Source organism: Pinus tabuliformis, chromosome 8 (genome assembly GCF_031772625.1).
Source record: "Pinus tabuliformis cultivar Carrire ecotype Pingquan chromosome 8, CPIR1, whole genome shotgun sequence".
Lineage (NCBI taxonomy): Eukaryota > Viridiplantae > Streptophyta > Pinopsida > Pinales > Pinaceae > Pinus > Pinus tabuliformis.
Window position 1 is genome coordinate 1,568,302,059 of NC_142294.1, and position 22,177 is coordinate 1,568,324,235.

The following is a 22,177-nucleotide window of genomic DNA, read 5'->3' on the forward strand; positions in this document are numbered from 1 at the left end:
GGAAGGGAGGTACCCAAGGTAATAATGTAATAATGGGATGGGCCATAGTAATAAATAAGGTGGTTAACCCATGTCATGTAAGGGACCACAAGTAGTTAATAATAATGTAATGGGCCCATGGTATTAGTTGATGGTATGAGGGAACCATGGTAATGACCCATGGTATTGTATGTATGAGGCCTATATAGAGGCTAGAGACTCCCCATGGAGGATATGAAGATGAAGAGAAGTATTCTTGTATGAACAGGCATATGGCTTGTGGAGTGTTCTCCTTCCTTAAGGAGTGAATGTATGGTGTTTCCCTACCTTAAGGGTTTGATATCAATAAAGTGAATCATTTCTATCTATTTGATCTTGTTCTTTCTTGGGTTTAGTCTATTATCATAATATCTTTGGATCAGATCTACAACAATTGGTATCAGAGCTACAACAATAACATTCAGTAACTCTTTTACATTTCATATTATATATATATATATATATATATATATTTTACGAAAACGGGTATGGGATATTTATATTCCTCTTGGGCTGAAAGCCAGTAAATTGATTACATAGAGGTCTTCTTTATTCTGATGCAGGTCACTTTTGTGAGTAAACATGCATCTTATTCTTACAATGTTCTTCCTTGATCTAGAATCTATGTTTTTTATTATTTTCCCCCACTTGGAGATACAGACAAATTTATTTAAAAGAAGGCAGTAAAACATTGGAGCTTGCAGGTTAGGGGATGGGATCCCATGATTCTTCTTTGTCTTTCTGCTTGATTCCTGCTGAGAGGAGAGTGGCTTTATTGGCCTCTTTGTTCGCCTCTTTGTTGAGGGCTCTTAGCACATGAAAATAGTCTAAACTCTGGAAGCATTTTCCAAATCCCTTGATTCTAGTTATCAGTCTAGAAAGTTTAAGATCCTTCACTGCAGAGCTGGATATCATTGCATCTATTATAACTTGGGAGTCTCCGATTACATTGGCTGTCTCAATACTTGTGTCTTGGAGGATCTTGAGGCCTTGGTATAGAGCTAGAGCCTCAGCTTGCACGCTGGTTGTATGTCCAAGCCCCCATGCGAAGGAGTGAATTATTTCCCCTTTTGGGTTTACTATGACTCCTCCTGCACCAGCTTTGCCTGGGTTTCCCTTTGCTGCCCCGTCAAAGAAGAGGGTATGTCTTGAGAGTGCAGTGAGCCATTCTTTAAATTCATCTTCAGATTTCCTTATATGCCAGTTTTTGTGAGATGGGGCAGCTCTGTTCGCTGGATGGAATTGTAAGCCAATGAGTGAACCCCAGGAGATATCTTGATGACTGAGATTTGAATCATCTTTAATGTCAGCAAGGCATTCCTTGATTTGGCTTTTAACTTTGCTCTCTATAATTTTGTTGTTCTGGTTTGCGCCCTTGAATAATCTTCTATTTCGTTCAAGCCATATTTGGCAGCAGATTGTCTTTGGTAGTATGTCCCAGGCTGTTTTAACTACATGATTTCTTGGCGGCTGACCTGGATATCTGGCTGTCCAATTTGAGAACAGATCCACTACGGTATTTGGCATTAAGAAGGTGCAACTCAGGTTCTGCATGAAGGAGCTCCAGATTTGTTTGGCAAATTTACATTCCAACATTATGTGCGTTGCTGTCTCAGAATTTTCTTTGCACAGGTGGCAAATAGAAGGGCCGTAGATCCCTTTCCTTTGCAGTATGTCATATGTGAGAATTCATTCATGGTAGAGCTGCCAGGCAAATATATCAGTCTTCGGCCAAGAATGGGTGCGCCATACTCCATGCCACGGTGCTGGATCAGGTGGCACATGTGGTTTCTCTATTAATTTTCTGTAACCCATGGCGACTGTGTACCCTCTGTGCTGCGTTCCCCATCCCTTCTGGTCCTGTTTGCGCAACTGCGTGGGGGCCAAACCGTGAAGGTGCTCTGTCAGCGTGTTCCAATCTTTTCTCAGATGTTCCGGCACCGTCACACTCTTCCAGCCCGCCCAGTTCTCGTCTTGCCACCGTGAGATATCCCAGAGTGTGTGCAACTCGTTGTTTTCCATCCACCTGCGCAGTTCCCTGGTGACAAGTCTGTTTTCCAAAGGCTCCTTATTCATAATACGATCAGTCCATATATTTATCCTCCTGCCATTCCCGGGGACCCAATAAGAGTGCTCTCTGATTAGGGGGCCTGCTTTAGCGAGAATTTTGTGAAATGCTGAGTTCTGTTTGATGAGAGGAGAGTTCTGAGCCTGAGTTTCATTTTCTAGGCATCTTAGACGAGATCCCCTGAAATACTTCTTCCATAAGGCGAGCTGAGCCCAACCTGGTTTGGGCGCAATGATCCTCCAAATGGTCTTTGCTGCCATGGCCACGTTCTGGTGACCTATGCTTTTGAAGTTCAGTCCACCTTCCCACAGCGGCTTGGCAATAGTTTCCCAGCTGATGAGAGGGATTTTCCTTTCATTTTGCTTTCCGCCCTTCCAAAAAAATCTGCGCATGAGCTCCTCCATCTTGTTAAGAATGGTTAGAGGGGCAAGGAGACCTGCAAAATGGAATATAGGGAGACTGGAGAGCACAGATTTCACAAGGACAGACTTGCCAGCAGCGTTGAGCCAGCGGAAGCCCCAGGATTGAATTTTAGTTTTGAAATTTTCAAGCTGAGGATGCCAGTCTTTGACAGAGAGCCTTTTATGGCAGACAGGGAGGCCCAGATATTTAAAAGAGGTCCAGGAGGATGAGGCAGCAAAGTCCAGACACCTAGATATAGCGGAAAGAACCCTTGGCGGGGTATTCCAGCTGTAAATATGACATTTATTCTTGTTGAGGGCACTGCCAGAGGCCTTGATGGAGACATCCAGGGCAGCTTTAAACTTGGAGGCGGAGGAAAGGGTGGCGCTGCCTAACAGCAGGGTATCATCAGCAAATAAGGCATGGTTTAAGCTTTTGACCCCTCTAGCTATACACAGGCCATTGATTTCTTGATCATGCATTTTTTTATCTAACAGGAAACTGAAGACAGAGGCTTGAATGACAAAGAGCAGGGGGGAGAGAGGGCATCCCTGCCTGAGGCCCCTCGAGGCTTTGAAAAATTCTGTGGCTCTTCCGTTTACTAGGGGGGCAATCCATGGCTCTGAAATGGCAGCCTGGACCCACTTTATAAAGTTTGCCCCAAATCCAAATTTATACATGACTTTTAAAAGGAATCTATGATTGACTCGATCAAAAGCATTTGCTAAGTCGAGTTTGATCACCATACCTTGTTCCTTTCGGTGGAGACTTGAATGTATTGCCTCTTGAACGAGAGTGTAGTTGTCCACGATTTGCCTTCCCTGAATGAAGCCTCCTTGGTTTTCCGGGATTATTTTTGGCAGGATGGGCTTCAGCCTGTTTGCAATGACCTTGGTAATTAATTTGTACCCAGTGTTGCAAAGCGAGATCGGACGAAATCTGCTGAAATTGTTGGCTCCTTTTTCCTTTGGTATGAGAGCTAAGAAAGCAGAGTTTGTGCTGCCTCCTATTTTCTGAGAATTTTGAGACTTTTGAACCATTTTAAGAAGGTCCTTTTCCACAATTGGCCAGCAGACTTGGAGAAATCTGGCTGAGAAGCCATCTGGCCCCGGGGCCTTGTCCGGCTCCATGTCAAAGAGGGCTTTTTTAACTTCCTCTTTTGTGATTTTGGCCTCTAGAACCCTGTTCATACGAGGAGAGATTGCTTGAGGGATAATGTCTAGCAGCTCTTGGTGCTGGAGCGGCTCCTGATCTTCAGTGAAAAGCTTTTGGAAATGTAAATAGGTTGCCTTCTTGATGTCTGCAAACTCCTTGTGCGTATCATTATCCTCCTTGATCTCAGAAATAGTGTTGAAACATTTCCTAGCCTGGGTTTGCTTATGAAAGAAGCTCGTGTTCCTATCTCCTGCTTTTAGCCAGAGGTTCCGCGATTTTAGTCTCCAATATTCTTCTTCAACCAAGCAGGCTTTATGTTAGCGCTGCTGAAGATTAATTTCCTGATTCATCATCTCCTCTGTAATTATGACGCTCTCCATGCAAGTTTGATGAGAGGCAAGGGAGGATTTGATGACTTTCCTTTCTGTTGCTGGATTTGAAATGGTTTTTGCCCAGCGTTTCAAGACTCCTTTTACCCTTCTGAGTTTTTCCTCCCAAATGAAGAAAGGTGAGCCTTTAACTGGCTGGCTCCAGCAGTCTTTGATTGTTTGCATGAAGAGGGGCTCCTTTACCCAGAGAGGGCTGAATCGGAAGGGGATGGGTCCCAGATCTGAGGGGGCAAGCAGCTCTAGCTTAACCGGCTTATGATCCGAGATGCTACTGTTGAGCCTCAACCTTGCACTTACTTAGCCATCTTCCCAACAACCTTTTCCCATTCACTTCTTCCTTTTTCTATCTTTTCCTCCATTAACTTGTTCAAATTATTGCATTACATGTCTTTTTATCATGGTTTGTTAACTATGCTAATGTTTGACTGTTTGATTAGAATTTTGGAACATATACAACAATTCCGCAGCTGTTCAGCAATTCCGCAGCTATTCAGAGATTCCGCAGCCTTTTTGTTGTTTGATATGCTCCACGCGTCTTCTCAAGGAACGGGCCACATGGGCATGTTGGGATGGATGTACACATGGATCGTATGCTATTGGTTGAGCCAAACCAGTCACGTATGCCCTTGGTCAACGCAGGTGTTCCCTCGGTCAAACGGTCAAATTCCAAACGGTGGCATGGGAGCCGTGAGCAGCTGGGACACGGAACCGTAGCTGGCACTTCCTCCACGCCACGAGGACAGCAAAAGACAGGATCCAAACATAGATTTACTTCCCATGATGACCGTTTCCCTCAAAAGTGCACGGAGTTGCCTGCGTGTTGCTGCACAAGTTAATTAGTTAAGACTGCGTGTTGCTGCGTAGTTAATAAGTTAGGCTGTAGTTGCTTAGTTCACGCAGAGGGTAGTTTGCCTCTGTGCTTATAAATAAAGCGTGTGCCAACGCTTATAGATTAGCTTTTGAATATTGTAATTGCTGCGCTGATTTTGTTATCAAAACTCTGTTTTAGAAGGCTGTTTCTACAACACTTTTTCACTGTATTTTGACATGCTGGTTTTATAAAAAGAAGACTGTTTCTGTTCACCTTTTCGTAGCTGATCTTTTAGCTGGTTGCGTGGATGGAGGGCCCCCATCTATGACAGCCTGTGTACATAGTGTTTGATTTCATTTTCCTGCCTTCAGCAATTTTTATTTCTTTCATCATGTATAATAGTGTACCATTTGATTTCATGTCATTTCATTTCCAGCATTTATTTTAAACTGATCAGTATTGTTTTCTGCAGGTTTTAACCCGGGATTGTTTGTCTTTGTGTATTTGCTTTATCCCTGATGGTATTTTCAGTTGTCATATTCATAGTTGCTGCCTTTACTTTGTTTTTCTAGCTTAATTTCTAGTTTAGTTTCTCAAGCTGTATGCTAACACATTGATGGTCTCCTTATCATAAGTTGTTCATCTGTAAGAGATCAGAATACTAATAAATTACAACTTGCTTTGAGTAGCTTTTGGCTTATATCACTAACTCTTTCTTCACTTGTTACACATAACAATGTATGTTGGAAGCAGAATGCTGGAGAAAGGCACAGTGGTGTTATAATTTGTCATTTAGAGCTTTATCACTTTTTAAACTTATCTCTAACTACTTCCTAATCGTGTTTTACATAGTACCATATGTTGGAAGTAGAGAGTTAGGAAGAGATGAACATTATCATTGGTTTTTAAAGTGATTTTCTTATCTTTTTATTTGCAACAACATGAGTAGTGACTAGTGCCATTAGAAAGTGGTTCTTTGCTTTCAGTTTATTTCAAGCTCTTTCTTTGCAAAGTTTAGAAGGTAGTTAGAAACCACCAGCAACACACACTCACTCATTTAGAAATCACCTTACACACACTATCACTCATCTGTTTATAAAATCATCACTCCATCTTAGGAAGTTAAATTGACCACAAACAACACCCCCAAACGACAAAAGATCTAAGAGGTTGCTTAAGTACATATAGTACACCTTCACTTCATCAGCTTACGAGCTCTTGGTTGACAATTTATGATAGCAATTTAGACAACACTAAATTGACTAAACAGCTACAAGGAAGAATATGCATTCTAGGTTCTAGACCAAGTAGCAGAAAGGAACTTTGGATGAAAAATCTATCAAGTCTAGCAGCTATATGCCCCAGACCTACTCTTTTGTTAGACCATGAGTACTTACCTGATGAGGGTTTGATGTCAAGCAAGTCCCAATCTTGCAGAAGATCCTCCGCCCATTCTCTTGCCGGGTCTCGAACTATGCTTCCTCCCCTTTTCTCAGATGAGTGAAGAGTGAGATTGAGGTCTCCAGCAATGATTACATTTTCCAGACTTAGCAGATCTGCCTGATGTTTTATAGTATCCCAGCATTCCTTTTTCTCCCTTATGTTGACTGGAGAATATACATTGAAGAGAGTAATGATTTCCTTTGTGTCTAGATTCTGCATTTTTAGCATCAACCAATGAGTGTTGCTTGCTTCATAGTTGAGTGCATATTTGTTGGGGTTCCATAGAGTACCGATCCCTCCTGAAGCACCCCTGGCTGAGATTGCTCTTGCTTCGCTTCTAGGCCATAAATTTTTGCTTATTTGCAGGAAGAGTTTGTCTTCCAGTTTGGTCTGCTGGATGAGAAGTATGTCTGGGGCTTCTGTTCTTGCTAGATTCCTTATGGCTTCTTCCTTGACTTTGCTCCCCAAACCTCTACAATTCCAGGAGATGGCCTTCATTATTTATGTTTCTGATGGGCTCCCTTGGAGCCTTGGGGCTGATTTTTCATCATTTTGGGCTTTGAAGCAAGGAGCTTTTCCAACATTGGTTGGCTGCCCTGTAGCTTGTCTTTGTAGGTCTGCTGCTCTCTTTTCTCTTTGTCTGTTTTGCACCCTCTTGCTGATCTTCTTACCGAGGTTTGGGATTCTCCTATTTTGCCTTCTTCTTCTGACTCCTCTATTTCTTGATCTTCTTCTTCGTCTTCTGGGTCCGTGTCTTTGAGGTTCTCAACTTCTTTTGGGGAAGCTGGAGGTGTGCTTTTCCTTGAGGATTCTGGCTTTTGGGTCTCTGCCTCTGGAATGTCTTCTGTCGGTTGGCTTAGGAGGATAAATTTGTTTTCTTGCGTCTTTTTTGTAGGGGGTTTCTGGGCATTTAATTTGCCGGATAGTCCACCCTGCTTCTGTCCCTTGTGATTGGCTCTAGTTCGTCTTACTTGATTCCATCCCTCTTCGTTTCCTTTCTCTTGCTCTGGGTTAGTCGGGCAATTTCTAGCGAAGTGCCCATACACATGGCATTTCCTGCATTTAAAAGGCAGTTGTTCATAATCCAAGATCTGCACATGGGACCAGCTGCCTACTTTGATTTTGACTGCTTCTGGTAAGCCCTCCTCTAGATCTACCTCCACGCAGATCCTGGCACAATCGTATTGATCCTTGTTGCTTGCCCGATCGATGAATTTCTCGAGGGAGTTGCCGATGTGTTTCAGGGAGTCCCAGTTCCAACAGTGAACCGACATATTTGGGAGACGAACCCATACTGGAACAACCTTAGGGACATCTACTGCTGGGTCGAAATCCGGTGTCCATTTATTCAGGTAGAGACCCTGAGGACCCATGAAATACGGTCCATTTCTAAAGATCAGGTCTTTGTCTTCTCTGGAGGTGAATTCGAATAGGAAAAACCCTCGCCCTAGAAAGTAAGAGGTAACACTTTGGCTGATCAGTGGCGCCCAGTTCCTGTTAACCCATTGCTCTGTAGTTTTCAGGGATGGCCAAAGTCCTGTGAATTGGCCAATGAGTCCCCGATCCGCCAGTGACAGAGCTACCTGCATGGGAGTTTCCGGGGGCAGAGAGATCTCTGGAATCTCATCTATTTTCTTGACGAATCTGGAGGCTTCATTTCTTTTTTTCGGAGGCAAGCCTGCCAGGAGCTGGTTAAATGCCTCAGCGGCAGGTCCGGAGGGTGGATCTTGGCCCTGGGTCTCCATTAGGCTTGATGCCGGCCGCCACAGGGGCAGCGCAGCAGAGATCGCCCCCTAGCCAGAAGGGCGACTAACTTTCAAGATCCGATCAGATCTGAAATCGGAGGAGGGTCTATCTGGCAAGATCCGGTCAGATCTTAGGTCAAAGAGCCGACAGAAGGTGGATCGCTGGGTTAAGGGCCCACAGGGGGTAGGTCAAGGAGCCGAGGCTCGTAGCAGGAGCCTGGTCGCGCTCTCCTCAGCCCTCTTTGGTCAGAATTATCATCTGAATGCCCACAATCAAAATATTTTACAAATATATTTTTATTTTTTATTTTTTTTCCTTAATAAAAATATTACTTACAATACATTTTGTAATTACATTTAAAACATAAACAACTATAAATTTTATCGCTTCAAAATCTTCCATAGATAACTACCTTTAACTCAAATGGCTACATTAAACTGTGGTGACATTATTTGATGTAGTAATTTTATATATGAATCTAATCCTAACATTCTTAAAGAGTAACATTGCGATAAAAACATGCCAAACTATGAAACATGCAAAACTATAAAATTGTAGTTACAACAACTACTATTATAATAAATGGATCGTCCTTCGAAATACTTATCACAAAAAATCCACATAGAATTATCACTAGCTTTTTCTAAAAGATCTAACTTAATTGCACTAAGAATGTTTGTATAGTGTGATCTAATCCACATAATCAGATTCTTTTGGAGTCTAACCTTTACAATTATGGAATTTGTGAAAAGAAATTTCCATTTGGCTTAAAAATCCATGGCCATATGTAAAGTGCAATTTGACTGAAATATATTGCATTGATTACCAAAAACCAAAAACAACAAATTCTTGAGCAAAAAAATTCAAGAATTCTCAATTCAAGAAATTTTAACATTTTTTTGTGCGTACTTTCTCCACATGTGAGAGATCTTTCATGTATAAAAGTTTTTTTTCGAAATAGCAAGAGTATTGATTATTATTAATAATTGTTATTTGAACAAACATATTATTATTACTATCTCATCGTGAAAGATGAATAGTGTTTAAAAAATGGGAGGGGCTAGTTCCCTACAAAAGCATTATGGGCCTTCTTTTTTTTACATATATTAGTACAATTGCGTGTCAGAACATGCTGACAGCGGTCACATCGAAACAAATATCAAATTCCGCATCGTGAAAGATGAATAATGTATTTAACTAAATAATAATAATTAAAGTTAATATTTTATTGAAACTTAATTCTTTTTAATAATTAATGTAACTACATTATTTCGGAGTAAGTTATATATATATTTTGTTTGAGGTAAAGGGATTATGTTAGTGGTTGTCGATTGCTATTAAGATATGTAAGTCTTGAGATAGTTTATTATGATTGTTGTGTGTCATCAGATATTAGTTATTGATATAGATTGGATCATTATATTATTTACCATCTATCTCTATATTTTTAAAGTGGAAAAAATAAAGGAATCGACTTATAGGGTCATTTTTACGAGCAGGTCCTAGTTTGACAAATTATGGTTTGAAACTTTTCAAAGGCAGTTTGAGGCATCAAACAAAGTTTTTTGAGGTCCAAAACTCTTGCTTTTTTCAGAAAACCTGGATTTGATCTACACTCATATACCTTTCCAATAGTTCAAGAAATACATCAAATGGAATCCATATGCAAAAGTTATGTTGCCCAAAAGTTGACCTCCATGTTTTTTCCACCATGATTTAAGACGCTGCCATATTAGCCTTGTTACTCATGGAAAAGGGGCTAGTCACATGGAGGAAATGAAAATTACTCTACAAAGGTCAAACTTCTAATATGGTTGAGAGTTGAAGGAGGCAAACTTAACCCCTAGTAAGCTATCAGGCTTTGTTATAATTGGGGCACTCGTAGGGAAATGTGTTCTATTCTATTCAATTGCATTTGGTTCCATAGTAGATCAAAATAATTGGGAATGGAGAGAGGAGATATTAAAGGGGGTTTCGTTCCTTAGTGTGCCAAATGACATAGATCTCAGTACCTCCATATACGTTGCCTTCTCTTTTGTATTCGCACCATTTCCATTCCAAACAGAAGAGAGAAAAGCAACTTGACCTTCTACTTGAGTTTTCTACCGTAAGGGTTTCCCATAGCATATATTGGTGTACAATGTGGTTTATGAGTGATTGTATTTACTTATTCATTATTTTCTACATATTATCTATTACATGCATAAACAACAAAACAATAATAACAAATCTATAATCTAAAAAATAATTAACCCTTTATAGTATAGATTTTTGTTCTTTTTTTTCAAAAAATTGTTGTGGCAAATTGTCTTGTGGTATAACCACAACAATTTATAGTTCATATTGGTATGAAAGCATGTTTCTTTGGATATTTTGTGGCAATTTGAAACAGGTCCAATTGGTTTAAGAAAAATCCTTAAAACCCCAACCATGGTCGATGAATCCATTAACGATAACCATTGAATCTGGTAGAGAAGAGGTTCGTGAAGTTGGAAGTGCAAGTCATAAATATAAACCATAATGTGAATCTCCTTATGGCAGCCCTAACCAAAAAACTGATGTTGACCAAAGAAGATGGGGTTCCAACTCATAGGTCAAAGAAGGGGGAAAATAAAGGGATTGGGAAAAACCAAAGGAGTCGAAGAAACCCAAAAAAGAGTAGTTGAGTTTGAGCATTGTGAACCATCCACAATCCTTCTTCAATATGGGAGCAAAGGTGGACATCATGCTGTATCAAGGTGAGATAAATGATTTGAAATTAAATCATTGATTACAACAACTAGTGGTTTATTTTAGTTTTCACCACACATATGGGGAACATAAAATTCATTTTCTCTTTTGAAGTTAGAGGGTCATACCCTAAACTAGTGGGAAATCCACATGAAAACCCTTACATTAGAGGTGGAACCTACGATATCTAAATAGGAGCATTTTAGAATCTCGCAAAGTCCTAATTCTACAATGTCGCTTATGTAGAGGACAAGAGGATCCAATGGCATTACTTCAAGTAGAGATAGAGGCAAAGTGTATAGGATTACATCACCGTATTTAGGGAGATGGCAATAATGTTGGGTATATCTCCCAAGAACCCAGATGTACCCCTCAAGTATATGGGATGTGGACACAACCATTTTTGAAAGCAAGCGATGTTATTCAAACTTGAATAGTGGATGAGCCTTGTGTACAGGCATTGTGGTTGGAATGCACAGGCCTGAATGAAAGGGTAGTCAAGTGTTTCAAATAAAAAGTAACATCATGAAGCTTCCAAGGAAGGGAAGAATAAGTGGAAAGGGGGTAAGGAGAAGAAGACAACAACCACAACAATATAGTGCAAAGATCCTATCAATCACTACATTATTGATGATCACACAGAGTAGAAATGTTGGAAATTGCATCCAAAGCTCAAATCAAAGAACCAAAATAAAGATACAAAGAAGAAAATCTCATAGCCATAGATTCACAATTATGTGGAAAATACCTTGGATGTGGATGATAATATTGCCTACATATTAGTGTAGAAGGGGGTAAATCTTAGTAGCCTTGAGGAACAAGAAGAGAAGGAGATGACCAAACTCCTGCATATAAACATATAGGTCAAGAAGACGGAGATTGAGGCTTTGTTCGACTTAGGTTTATAGGAAAATATCATAGTAGTGGATCTAGTCAACAAGCATAAAGTGGATGTTCATGACCATCCTATCCCATATCCATTGGGATGGGTCAATAAGGAGGTAAAGATAAAGGTAACCAAACAATGTAAAATTAAATTTGTTATTAGTGTCAATTTTATTGAAGAAGTAAAATTGGATGTAGTTCTATTTGATGTATGTGGATTTGTGTTTGGAAGTCTATGTGTAAACATGTGATGCAATATTCATGAAAAGATCCAACCAATATTGTGTCTCAAGGAAAAAAAATACTTCATCATCAACATGCATGAGGGTAAGTCAGAGATTTCACCGGTAAGTGCCCTAAGAAATTGATCAGTTCTAGCAAGATGTTTTATTACTCTTAAGAGAAAATTAACTTGTAGAAGAGTCAACGAGTAAAGGCATACCTAGAGAGGTGTACTGAGAAACGAAGATAGTAATTGGATGAGTTGTTATAAGCATACAGGGGAATGCTCTAAGAGCCTAAATCATTTCCATCCATAAGGGAAGCGGAACAAAAGATCTAATTGTTGCCACTCTCCATTGCCAAACACAGGATTGTACTAGTAATCTACTATAAAAGCAAGGTGAAGAAGCAAGTGTAATAATTGTTGGAGCAAGGTGTTATTCAACTAGGTACCCCACACTGTGGATCACCCATCGCAATCGTGCCAAAGAAAGATGGGACTTGGTGAATGTGCATTGATTTCAAAGTGTTAAACAAAATTACTCTCAAGAATATGTACCCCCTATCCAGGATTGATGACCTATTGGACAAGTTGAAACAAGCAAAATACTTCACCAAGATGGATTTAAAATTAGGGTGTCATCAAGTTTGAGTCAAATAAGAAGATATAAGGAAGACCACCTTCAAAACCAAACAAGGTTTGTATGAGTGGTTAGTCGTCCCATTTGTTTTATGCAATGAACAACTATGTTCCTGAGATTAATGAATGGTATATTGTACCCATGTATAGATTCATTTGTTATTCTTTATTTGGATGATATATTGGTATGAAATGCTACCTTGGAGGAGTACATCTCACATTTGATGTAGGTGCTAGAGACATTGAAGAAGAACTTAGTGTTGGAAAATATAAAAAAGTGTGAGTTTGCGTAACATTATTTGGTGTATTTAGGCTATATGATTGGTGGAAGGGACCTTACGATAGATTCTGTGAGGATGAAGGCCATCATGAAGTGGTTGGTGTCTATGAATGTTCTAGAGGTTAGGATTTTTGTCAAGGCAAAATAATACCGAAGAAAATTCATAGCTTTATGTTTAGTAGTAGCTAGACCACTCCATGCCATAAAAATGAGTGGCAAGGGTTTTTGGGTGGGGAAAGGATAAAAAAAAGGTCTTTGAAGAACTGAAATGAAAATAAGTTAAGTGAAAGTTCTTACATTACTAAACTTGCAATAGCCCTTCGAAGTGAAGACATATGCGAGTGGGTATGCCATGGAAGTGGTCTTAATGCAGGGAGGAAGGCCTTTATGCTACCATTTTGAAAAATTTCAAGGGGTGGTTCTCATCTACTCTACCTATGGAATGGAGTTATATGCCATAGTACAAGTTGTCAAAAAGTGGAAACACTATCTAATGGGTAAAGAGATTGTTGTCCACATAGACCACCAGTTATTATAATAGATACAGGCCCAAATTAAGTTAGGCATTACAAGTGGATGGGGTTTTTATAACAGTTTCATTTAGTGCTCAAGTATAAGAATGGTAGTACAAACAACTTGGTTGACATGCTTTGAAGGCCACCTGCATCAAAATTCACAACATTGGGAACTCGAATGCACTAGCCTACGATGTAAGAAAATGTAACTACTTTCATTATAGGATGCATACTTTGTTTTACCAATAAACTAAGTTACAGAAAATAAGATCTATATCACTCCTTAGTTGTACCCAATCATTCTTGAGAAACCATTTCCATGAATTTTATGGGAGGTTTACCAACTAAGAAGGGACATGACTACTTGTTCGTGGTAGTCGATAGGTCCAACAAAATGTGCATTCTCATGCCTTGTAAAATTACCATTAGGGACAAGAAGCACACAAGTGTTCATTGAATGGGTCTGGATGCACTTTTGGATACCAAGCAACATCAATTTAGATAAGGACACCAGATTTCTTGGTGCCTTCTGGATTACAATGTGGGAGAAGATCGACACAAAATTGAAGTGGTCTACATCATTCCATGCATAGACAAATAAGCAAATAGATGTATTCGATAGGACTTTGGTACAACTTTTGAGGGGTTACAATCAAAAGCATCCTAATACCATTGATGAAAATATGGTCTACATGCCACACTCCTACAATAGAGTAGGCCACAATTCAATTGGAAAGTCACCATTTGAGACTTGTTTTGGATATTTTCTGCCTTCACCTTCAAATGACGTATATGGGAAGTAAGGAGAATTGAGGGAGAAACTCACATGTGATGCGTTAAGAGTAGAAAAAATTGTTGGGAAGATCACGTGAATCCATTTACACGTACAAGAGGTGCTAAAGAAGTCACAACAAAAATACAAGGCTAGGCATGACTAACATAAGAGAGAGAGGTTACTTGTAGTAGGAGAGAGAGTATGGTTATAGTTTAACAATGAGAGACTACAAAGTCTTGGTAAGAAAATCAAGGCTTTGTGATATGGTGCTTTTGAGATACTGGAAAAGGAGAGAGATAATTCCTACAAACTTAGTTGATCCCCATACATGTGGATTTACTCAATGATGAATGCGAAAAATTGGGAACTCTGTGAGCTTTCCATGCTGGATCGGGAAGAGAAGCAAGTCCTACCTTCCATAGATGACTTAATTCCATATGCCCAAGAAAAGTTGATAGAGGATATAGTTTTTCCAAAGATGTCCACAACTACAAGACAAGGGAAGCATGACCTTTGGCAAATTGGGTTGAAGAGACAACTTCCAGGCTGGGCTAAATTGTACTTTAGGGAGAAGGTACAGGAAATTTTTCCTCACCTCATTCAATAAAATATTTTGGGGTCCAAAATCTTCCCAAAACGGAGAGGTATGATGTATATTGGATCATTATATTAACTGTCATACATATCATTGCTTTCATAGTGGAAAAATTGGAGGAATCAATTTACAAAGCGATTTTTAGTAGTTGATCTTAGTCTGGTGAATTGGGGTTCGAAAACTTCCAAAGGAATTTGAGCCATTAAATTAAGTTTTTAGGGTCCAAAAAATCTTGCTTGTCCTAAACCCCTTAGCATTTTTCTACACTCATATACCTTCCAGTGGTGCAAGACATACATCAAACAGAATCTAGATGCAAAGGTTATACTACTAAGAAGTTGGCCTTCCTTTTTTTTTTCCACCATGAGTTGAGAGGGTGCCATCTAAACCCCATTACTTATGGAAAATGGGCTAGCCACATGGAGGCTATGAAGAAGAATCTAGAAGGGTCAAATTTGTAATTCTAGTTGAGAGTTAAAGGAGTCAAACTTAACCCCTAGTTGGCTATTAGGTTGTGTTACAACCAAGCCACTAGGAGAAAAAGGGGTTCCATTCTATTCAACTACATTTGATTCCATAGTAGAGAAGAGCGATTAAGAGTGGATAGAGCAACAATGGAATAGATGGGGTTTTTGTTCTATAGTAACCCATCGGCCACAAGTCTTAGCTAACTCCATAGGAAGTGCCTTCTTTGTTTGTAATAACCCCTGGTTGATTTTCCATGTAATAAAGGGACATTATGATCCGAATTGGATCCATAAAACACTGTCAAAGAACCATGACTTTATTAAGTCGGGACAAATCTCTAAATAATTCAGAATTGTGATCAGAAACACCCCTGAACTAGTGGCAATGGCAGCCAGTGTGGAATGACGAGGACCTCGGCCAAAGCGCGCTGACCGAGGCCCATGGAGGCTGTGCAAGAGGTCAAAGTAGCCCCTGGGAGCCCCAGATCGGGAAAAGGAGGTGGATTTTTATGTGCGATTAGCGCATCGCTGGGCAAATAAGGTCAAAGTGGAAAAGTCTGAGCACTCAGATGCATGGCAAACCGGAGAACCGCGGGAGAAAAGGAAAAAGCGCTAAAAGGACAAAGGCGGGACCCGCACTCTAGAAACCGGCGGTATTGATCGGGGCGCCCTCAAATGGTAAGAGGTTTTTGGACAAGAGCGGAGCGATCCCACTCAACGATCGACGCGTGGCAAGCAGAGGTGAGAGAAAATCGTCGTTGATCACGCATTATTGGTTGAGTAAGTCAACCGCGCTGGACATGCATATGGTGTCAGATCTGGAGGCCCCAGATCAGATGGCTGAGATTAAACCCGATGGAGGAAGCGGAATTGACGAAGGAATACGCCGCAATTTTTAAAGATTTGGAATCCGTTTGACCGCCACGGTGGAGGAAAGACTTCATCCACGATGTAACTAAAGAAATGAACCGATGAAGCAGGTTGGCGCTGTTAACAGGAGGACACATGGCCACTCCTTGAGCATTCATGATGACACCAACAGGGAACTCCAAGCGCAACTGCAGAAGGTGAATCGACAGGGGCGAAAGAGGAACCGAACAGGCATGAGAACGAATGGATAAAACCATGAACAAAGATAGGAATACAAAGTGAAGTCAGAGAGACGAAAAAAGACCAAAATCCCGAGAGGAGGACGGAATACACAGAGAAAGAAGACAATTAAGCAAAAGCAGGAAGAGACAAAGGGCTGAGCTGACCAGCAACAGCATCAAGCACCAGAGCTTGAGAGATTCAAGCCATCCCACAGAGGATCTGTCTGGGCTGAGCACCACACTGGGCTCTAGCCACTGTAGACCAGAAGGTCACGGAGCTGGTAGGAAGAAGAATAAAGTCTGTGTACTCCAGTGGCTTGGGGAATCCAAGAACCACCTTGCCAAGCAAACCTGCTTCAGGAGAACTCACATTGAGTCCCTGTATTGTAATTATCTGCTTAAAGGCACAATAAAATAAGGTCACCATTGAAAGCTAGACCGAAGACATAGCCCTGGAGAATAGGGTGAACTCCTTATTAAAAATTCTTATGTCTTTGTGTTTGATTACTATATTTCTCTGCTGTCTTTCCATTTTATTGTCTGTGTATTGGCAATATGATCGATCCATTGCTTCAGTAACACAGAACACACACCAGCACATGAGTCTGTAATACCTTTGTTTAATAAACCTTTAACTGATGTCACTCATAGGGTGAGTATCGGATCAAGTGGTATCAGAGCTCTAGGATGTAAGGTTAGACAAGCTTGTGTTGGTTTAGTTGTTGAATGCTCACTAGATCAAAACTCAAATTAGGAGAAGGAGAGTTGGTCGAAACTAATCCTAAAATTGGGAGAGTCTATCCTCAGAAGACAATATCAGAGGAAGGTTCTATGGGACCAGACCCTCAACTCATAGAGAGTTTCCTAGCTATAAAGTCTATGGTAGAGGAAATGTATAGGGACTTTAGAAAGCACAAGGATGAAGATTCATCAGGTTCTAAACAAGATAAAGAAGAAGATGAGTCTCATTCCCATGACCACTCAAAAGGAAAAGGGAAAGAGGAAAGCTTTCTCACACCTCCTAATAGCCCTGTGCATAATAAGAAAGCATCTTTGATTAAGCTAGATGTTAAATTTGATTTGCCTATATATGATGGAGAGCTAAATGTTGAAAAGTTGGACAATTGGATTAGACAAATTGATGTGTATTGCAGAGTGCAAAACATCAACTTAGACAAGAGTAAAATTCAACTGGAAAGCCTACGCCTAGGAGGCATTGCCTTGGTTTGGTGGGAAGGAAGAACCCAAGCTGATATGAAGAAACATGGCAAGACCATCTCTGTCTGGAGTGAATTTGTTTCTGCCATAAAAAAGCAGTTCTATCCATTGACCTACATGCAACAAGCCATGGTGAGTTGGAAAACTCTTCTGTAGTTGAAAGGGAAAAGTGTGCAAGGGTATACTCAAGAGTTCAGAAAGAGAGCGTTCATGTTGGGTATCTCATTAGACTCACTAGAGACTCTTTTGAAGTACATTGGTGGTCTACATAGCTACATGAGGCATACCATCCTCATGTTTAATCCCACTAGTATAGATGAGGTATCTGTGCAAGCTACTCATCTAGAAGCTAGAGGAAAGAATGGAAATCTAGAAGTTGGGAGATCATCCCAACCCATTGTAAGCAAGAGCAAGGAGAAAAGAAAGCAGAAGTGGAAAGCAAGGAAGGCTAAAACTGCACAAAAAGGCAAAGCTTCATGCACTCACTGTAAAAATGAGGGACATGATGATGAGCATTGTTGGATTCTGCATCCAGAGCTGAGACCTAAGAAGTCTGAGGGCAAGAAGAAGAAGACTGATGCAGCTATTCAGAAAGATTTGGGGTCAGACTCGGGAGATGAAACAATCATTGCAACCATAGGTATAAAATGTTGTCTGCTTTAGAGAATGCCGAAATCAAGAAGCAGGTGCAGGAGTTGCTTGAGAAAGGGTTCATCAGGCCTAGCACATCACCATGTGGGTCATCAATCGTTTTGGTGAGAAAGAAAGATGGCTTGTGGAGAATGTGCATTGACTACCGAGCGCTGAATAAGATAACAATCAAAAATCGTTATCCCCTTCCTCGCATAGATGATCTTTTAAATCAATTGAAGGAAGTTGTTCACTTCACCAAGCTGGATTTTCACAATGTATACCATCAGGTCAGAGTTGCAGAGCAAGATGCATGGAAGACTACTTTCAAAACAAAGAAGGGATTGTATGAGTGGCTGTTTATGCCTTTTGGCTTGACCAATGCTCCTGCTACTTTCGTGAGATTAATGAATGAAGTACTTAGACCTTTTCTTGATGATTTTGCTATTGTGTATTTGGATGACATTTTGATTTTTAGTAAAACGTGGGAAGAACATTTAAAGCATGTTAAGCAGACATTAGATGTTTTGAAAAGAGAAAACTTTATGTTAAACTCTCAAAATGTGAATTTGGCAAAACATCTCTAAATTATTTGGTTCATATAGTAGGGGGTGGTGAATTGAAAATAGATCCCTCTAAAGTGGCAGTCATTGTAAACTGGCCTAAACCCAAGTCTGCTACAGAAGTGAGAAGCTTCTTAGGAGCAGCACAATATTGGAGGAAGTTCATTTCTAATTTTTCCTCAATTGTAGCTCCCTTACATGCTTTGACAGGATTGAACAAGGTGTTTCAGTGGGGAGGCAAACATCAGAAAGCCTTCGACACCTTGAAAGAAAAGATTAGTACAACACCTGTATTAGCACTACCAGATCTACAAAAACCATTTGAAATCCAAATAGATGCCAGTGACTATGCCATGGGAGTAGTGTTGACACAGCACGGTAAACCCATATGTTATCATTATGAGACTTATAATCATGCAGTAGTTAACTATCCTACATATGATAAAGACTTGTATGCATTGGTTCAGAGTGTGAAAAAGTGGAAACATTACTTAATGGGCAAAGAGACAAAAATACATATTGATCATCAACCACTTCAATATCTACACTCCCAAACTAAGTTGCAGCAATCAAGACATTACAGATGGATGGGTTTTCTACAATAGTTTCATCTAGTCATTAGATATAAAAAGGGCATACACAACAAAGTTGCAGATATGTTATCTAGACCCATTATAAATGCATCTACCTTACTTAAGCATAATTATGTACTACATGAAAGCTACATAGAACAATATGCTCAGGATATGGATTTTAAAGATGTATATGAAACTTTGAGTCAAGGCAAAAAGGTAGAAGAATGGGACTATCATGTGAAGCACCTGTTAGTGTCGGTCTTGAGCCCTCCATCAGTGATCAATAACTCTTTGCATATGCATTTATAGGTGTCTCATCAGTGTCAGTTTTGCATCCCGCTAGGCATGCCATAACACTGAATGGAGGAGCTGGTCTTTGTTCCCTTCTTGGCTTTGCTGGATCAGGTCATACAACAATGTAATTGAGTCAGGCTTGTTTTTGTTTTTGTCTTGAGGTCCCATGGTCTTAGGTCTAGGGTTTTGAGTCAAAATCATTTCAAGGTCATGAGTCATGGTCAGTAGGTGCCCAGCAAGCCGGAAGGAGTCTTGTACATACGTTTCATTATCATTTTCTTTAGCTATAGCTCATTTTATGCCTTGGGTTTAAAGACCCTGTTTTTAAGTCCAAGGCCATGTGGAAATTTGAAAAAATAAAGAAATTTTCAAAAATTTGTAAAAGTGCCGGCAATAACCCTGGTTCCTTCACTACAGTCCCTCAGGCGGTCAACCTGCAAAAAGAAAGGAGTCAAACGCATCAAAAGGCTCATTTCAGGACAAAATGACTCCAAAACAGTGTTAAAAAAGAATGTCCAAGTGGAAACATTATAAAGTGGGTTTTTGAGTTAAATTTTTTCAAATGTAAGCATATAAAGGTAAATTCCCTCTTTGAAGACCCTCATTGTGCATTTGAAGGCAAGAAAACGCAAGAGAAAGAGGTGAGAAGGCAAATTGGCAATTTGCAGCAAATTCTGGGCTTTCTGAGGGTGCACGACCAAACCACAGGTGCGCGCGACCACCTGGGTGGGCGCGACCAAACGGAGGCCAACGCACAGTGTTAAATAACACGGGCGCGACCAAACGGAGGAGCGCGACCATTCTCAGAGCGTGCGCGACCAAAAACTCTGTCTGCCGTAAAACTCACCCAAACTTCAATTTTCTTTCAAATTTGCTCGGATTTCTTCAAGGTATGCTTCCCTTATGTTGTTTATAATCATGCCATGGATGAATAAGGAGGGTTATGGTAATTTTATCATGCAAGAAATTAATGAAAAATAGGTTAAGTGACTTGATGTCTTTGCAAGCTTATGTTAGGTTGTATTGTTTGTTTTTCAAGGTAATTTTTCCTTTATTCCCTTCCATTAGTTTCCCATTATAAATTCACATGTGTTAGAGTGTCATTTTCATTGATCTCATTTGCAAATTAATGCTAGACCCCATCCCAATTTCCTAAAAAACCCTAACCCCTCCTAAACCCTATTTCAAATCCTAATTTCTCCCATGCATCCTACTCAAACCCTAACACTTTGTCACACAGCAAATTTATGTATAAAAAACACAGCAAAATGAAAAAGAAACATTGTGAAAAGAAAAAGGAATATGATGGCAAATGCATGCATATGAATATCACAAAAAACAGAGTAATATCACTATGCATAGCCTAGACAAGACAAGAGTAAAAGAGACATATTGCTGTGTAAAAATCAGAGGCAAGGTGGCTGTCATGACAAAGTTAACAATATACAGCTGTACATGTTGTCAAAATGAACATTTTGCTGTGGTAAGGTTTGCATAAGAACATGGTATATTTCCCTAACCTCAAACTCTGTTTTCCTACCCTTCCCTTCATTAAAACCCTAATTCAATTGCTTATCCTTTCCCTAAAAATCCCAGTGCAATTGAAATCCCTCTTCCCTTTTGTCAACATGTAAATGAAGCTTTATTTCCCCTATGACAAAAAGCATTCATGAAGCTGCAAGTATTGTTTAAAGACCTGCTGTTATAGAGTATGGTTGGCAAAGGATTGTTAATGTATTTCCTAGTCCCAAAATCTAATTTCCTTTCTCCATCTATCTCCCTAAATCCCTTTCATGCCATTCATCTCTTTTCCCTTTCAAATTAAACCATACAAACCCTACCCTCTCTACACAGCAAATTTGCATACGTTAATACACAACAAAGTAAAAAAGAAAACATTGTAAAAAACAAAAAGAAAAGTGATGACAAGGCATGCACACAAGAAATTGTAAAAACAGTGAAAATGCCATTTGCATAGCCTTATTAAAAAATAAAGAAAAGTGTCATCTTGCTGTGTATATGTCAAAGATTCAAAGCTGTGTTAAAGTCATCACAAAATTCATCAAAAATACAGCTGCATAATTGTCAAAGGAAACAGTTTTGCTGTGTTAGGGTTTTTCATTAGCATGGTATCATCTCTCTATCCATAAAACTCTGTTTTTCCCTATTTATTCCCCATATGAAAACCTAATTCAAATTGCATTTCCCTTCATGCAAAACTCCCTATGCAATTGAATTTCCATCCCCAATGTCAAAACATACAGTGAAATCTTAATTCCCAATGACAAATGCAAAAATGGAACTGCCAGCACCATGGAAAGACTGCTGTTATGAAAATTGTTTGGCAGATTTTGGTGATGGGTTTTATTGTCTCCTTAAACCTATTTCTCTATATCCCCTCATCTCCCTAACTCACAAGACATCATACTCTATTTCCTTTGCAAACCTATCACAGTAACCCTTCCCTCCCTTGGTGATCAAACATACAAAATCACTGTTTCCCAAAAGCATTAAATGGCCATTGCAAAAGTTATGAAAAAACAGAGTATGCTCTTAGATGACATGCAAAGGCAAAATTTAAGGAGAGCAGCCTGTTAAAGGTTTATAACTGATGCTGCCCTATTCCCCTATGCTCATGACATCCTTCCCTCCATCATGGAGATTT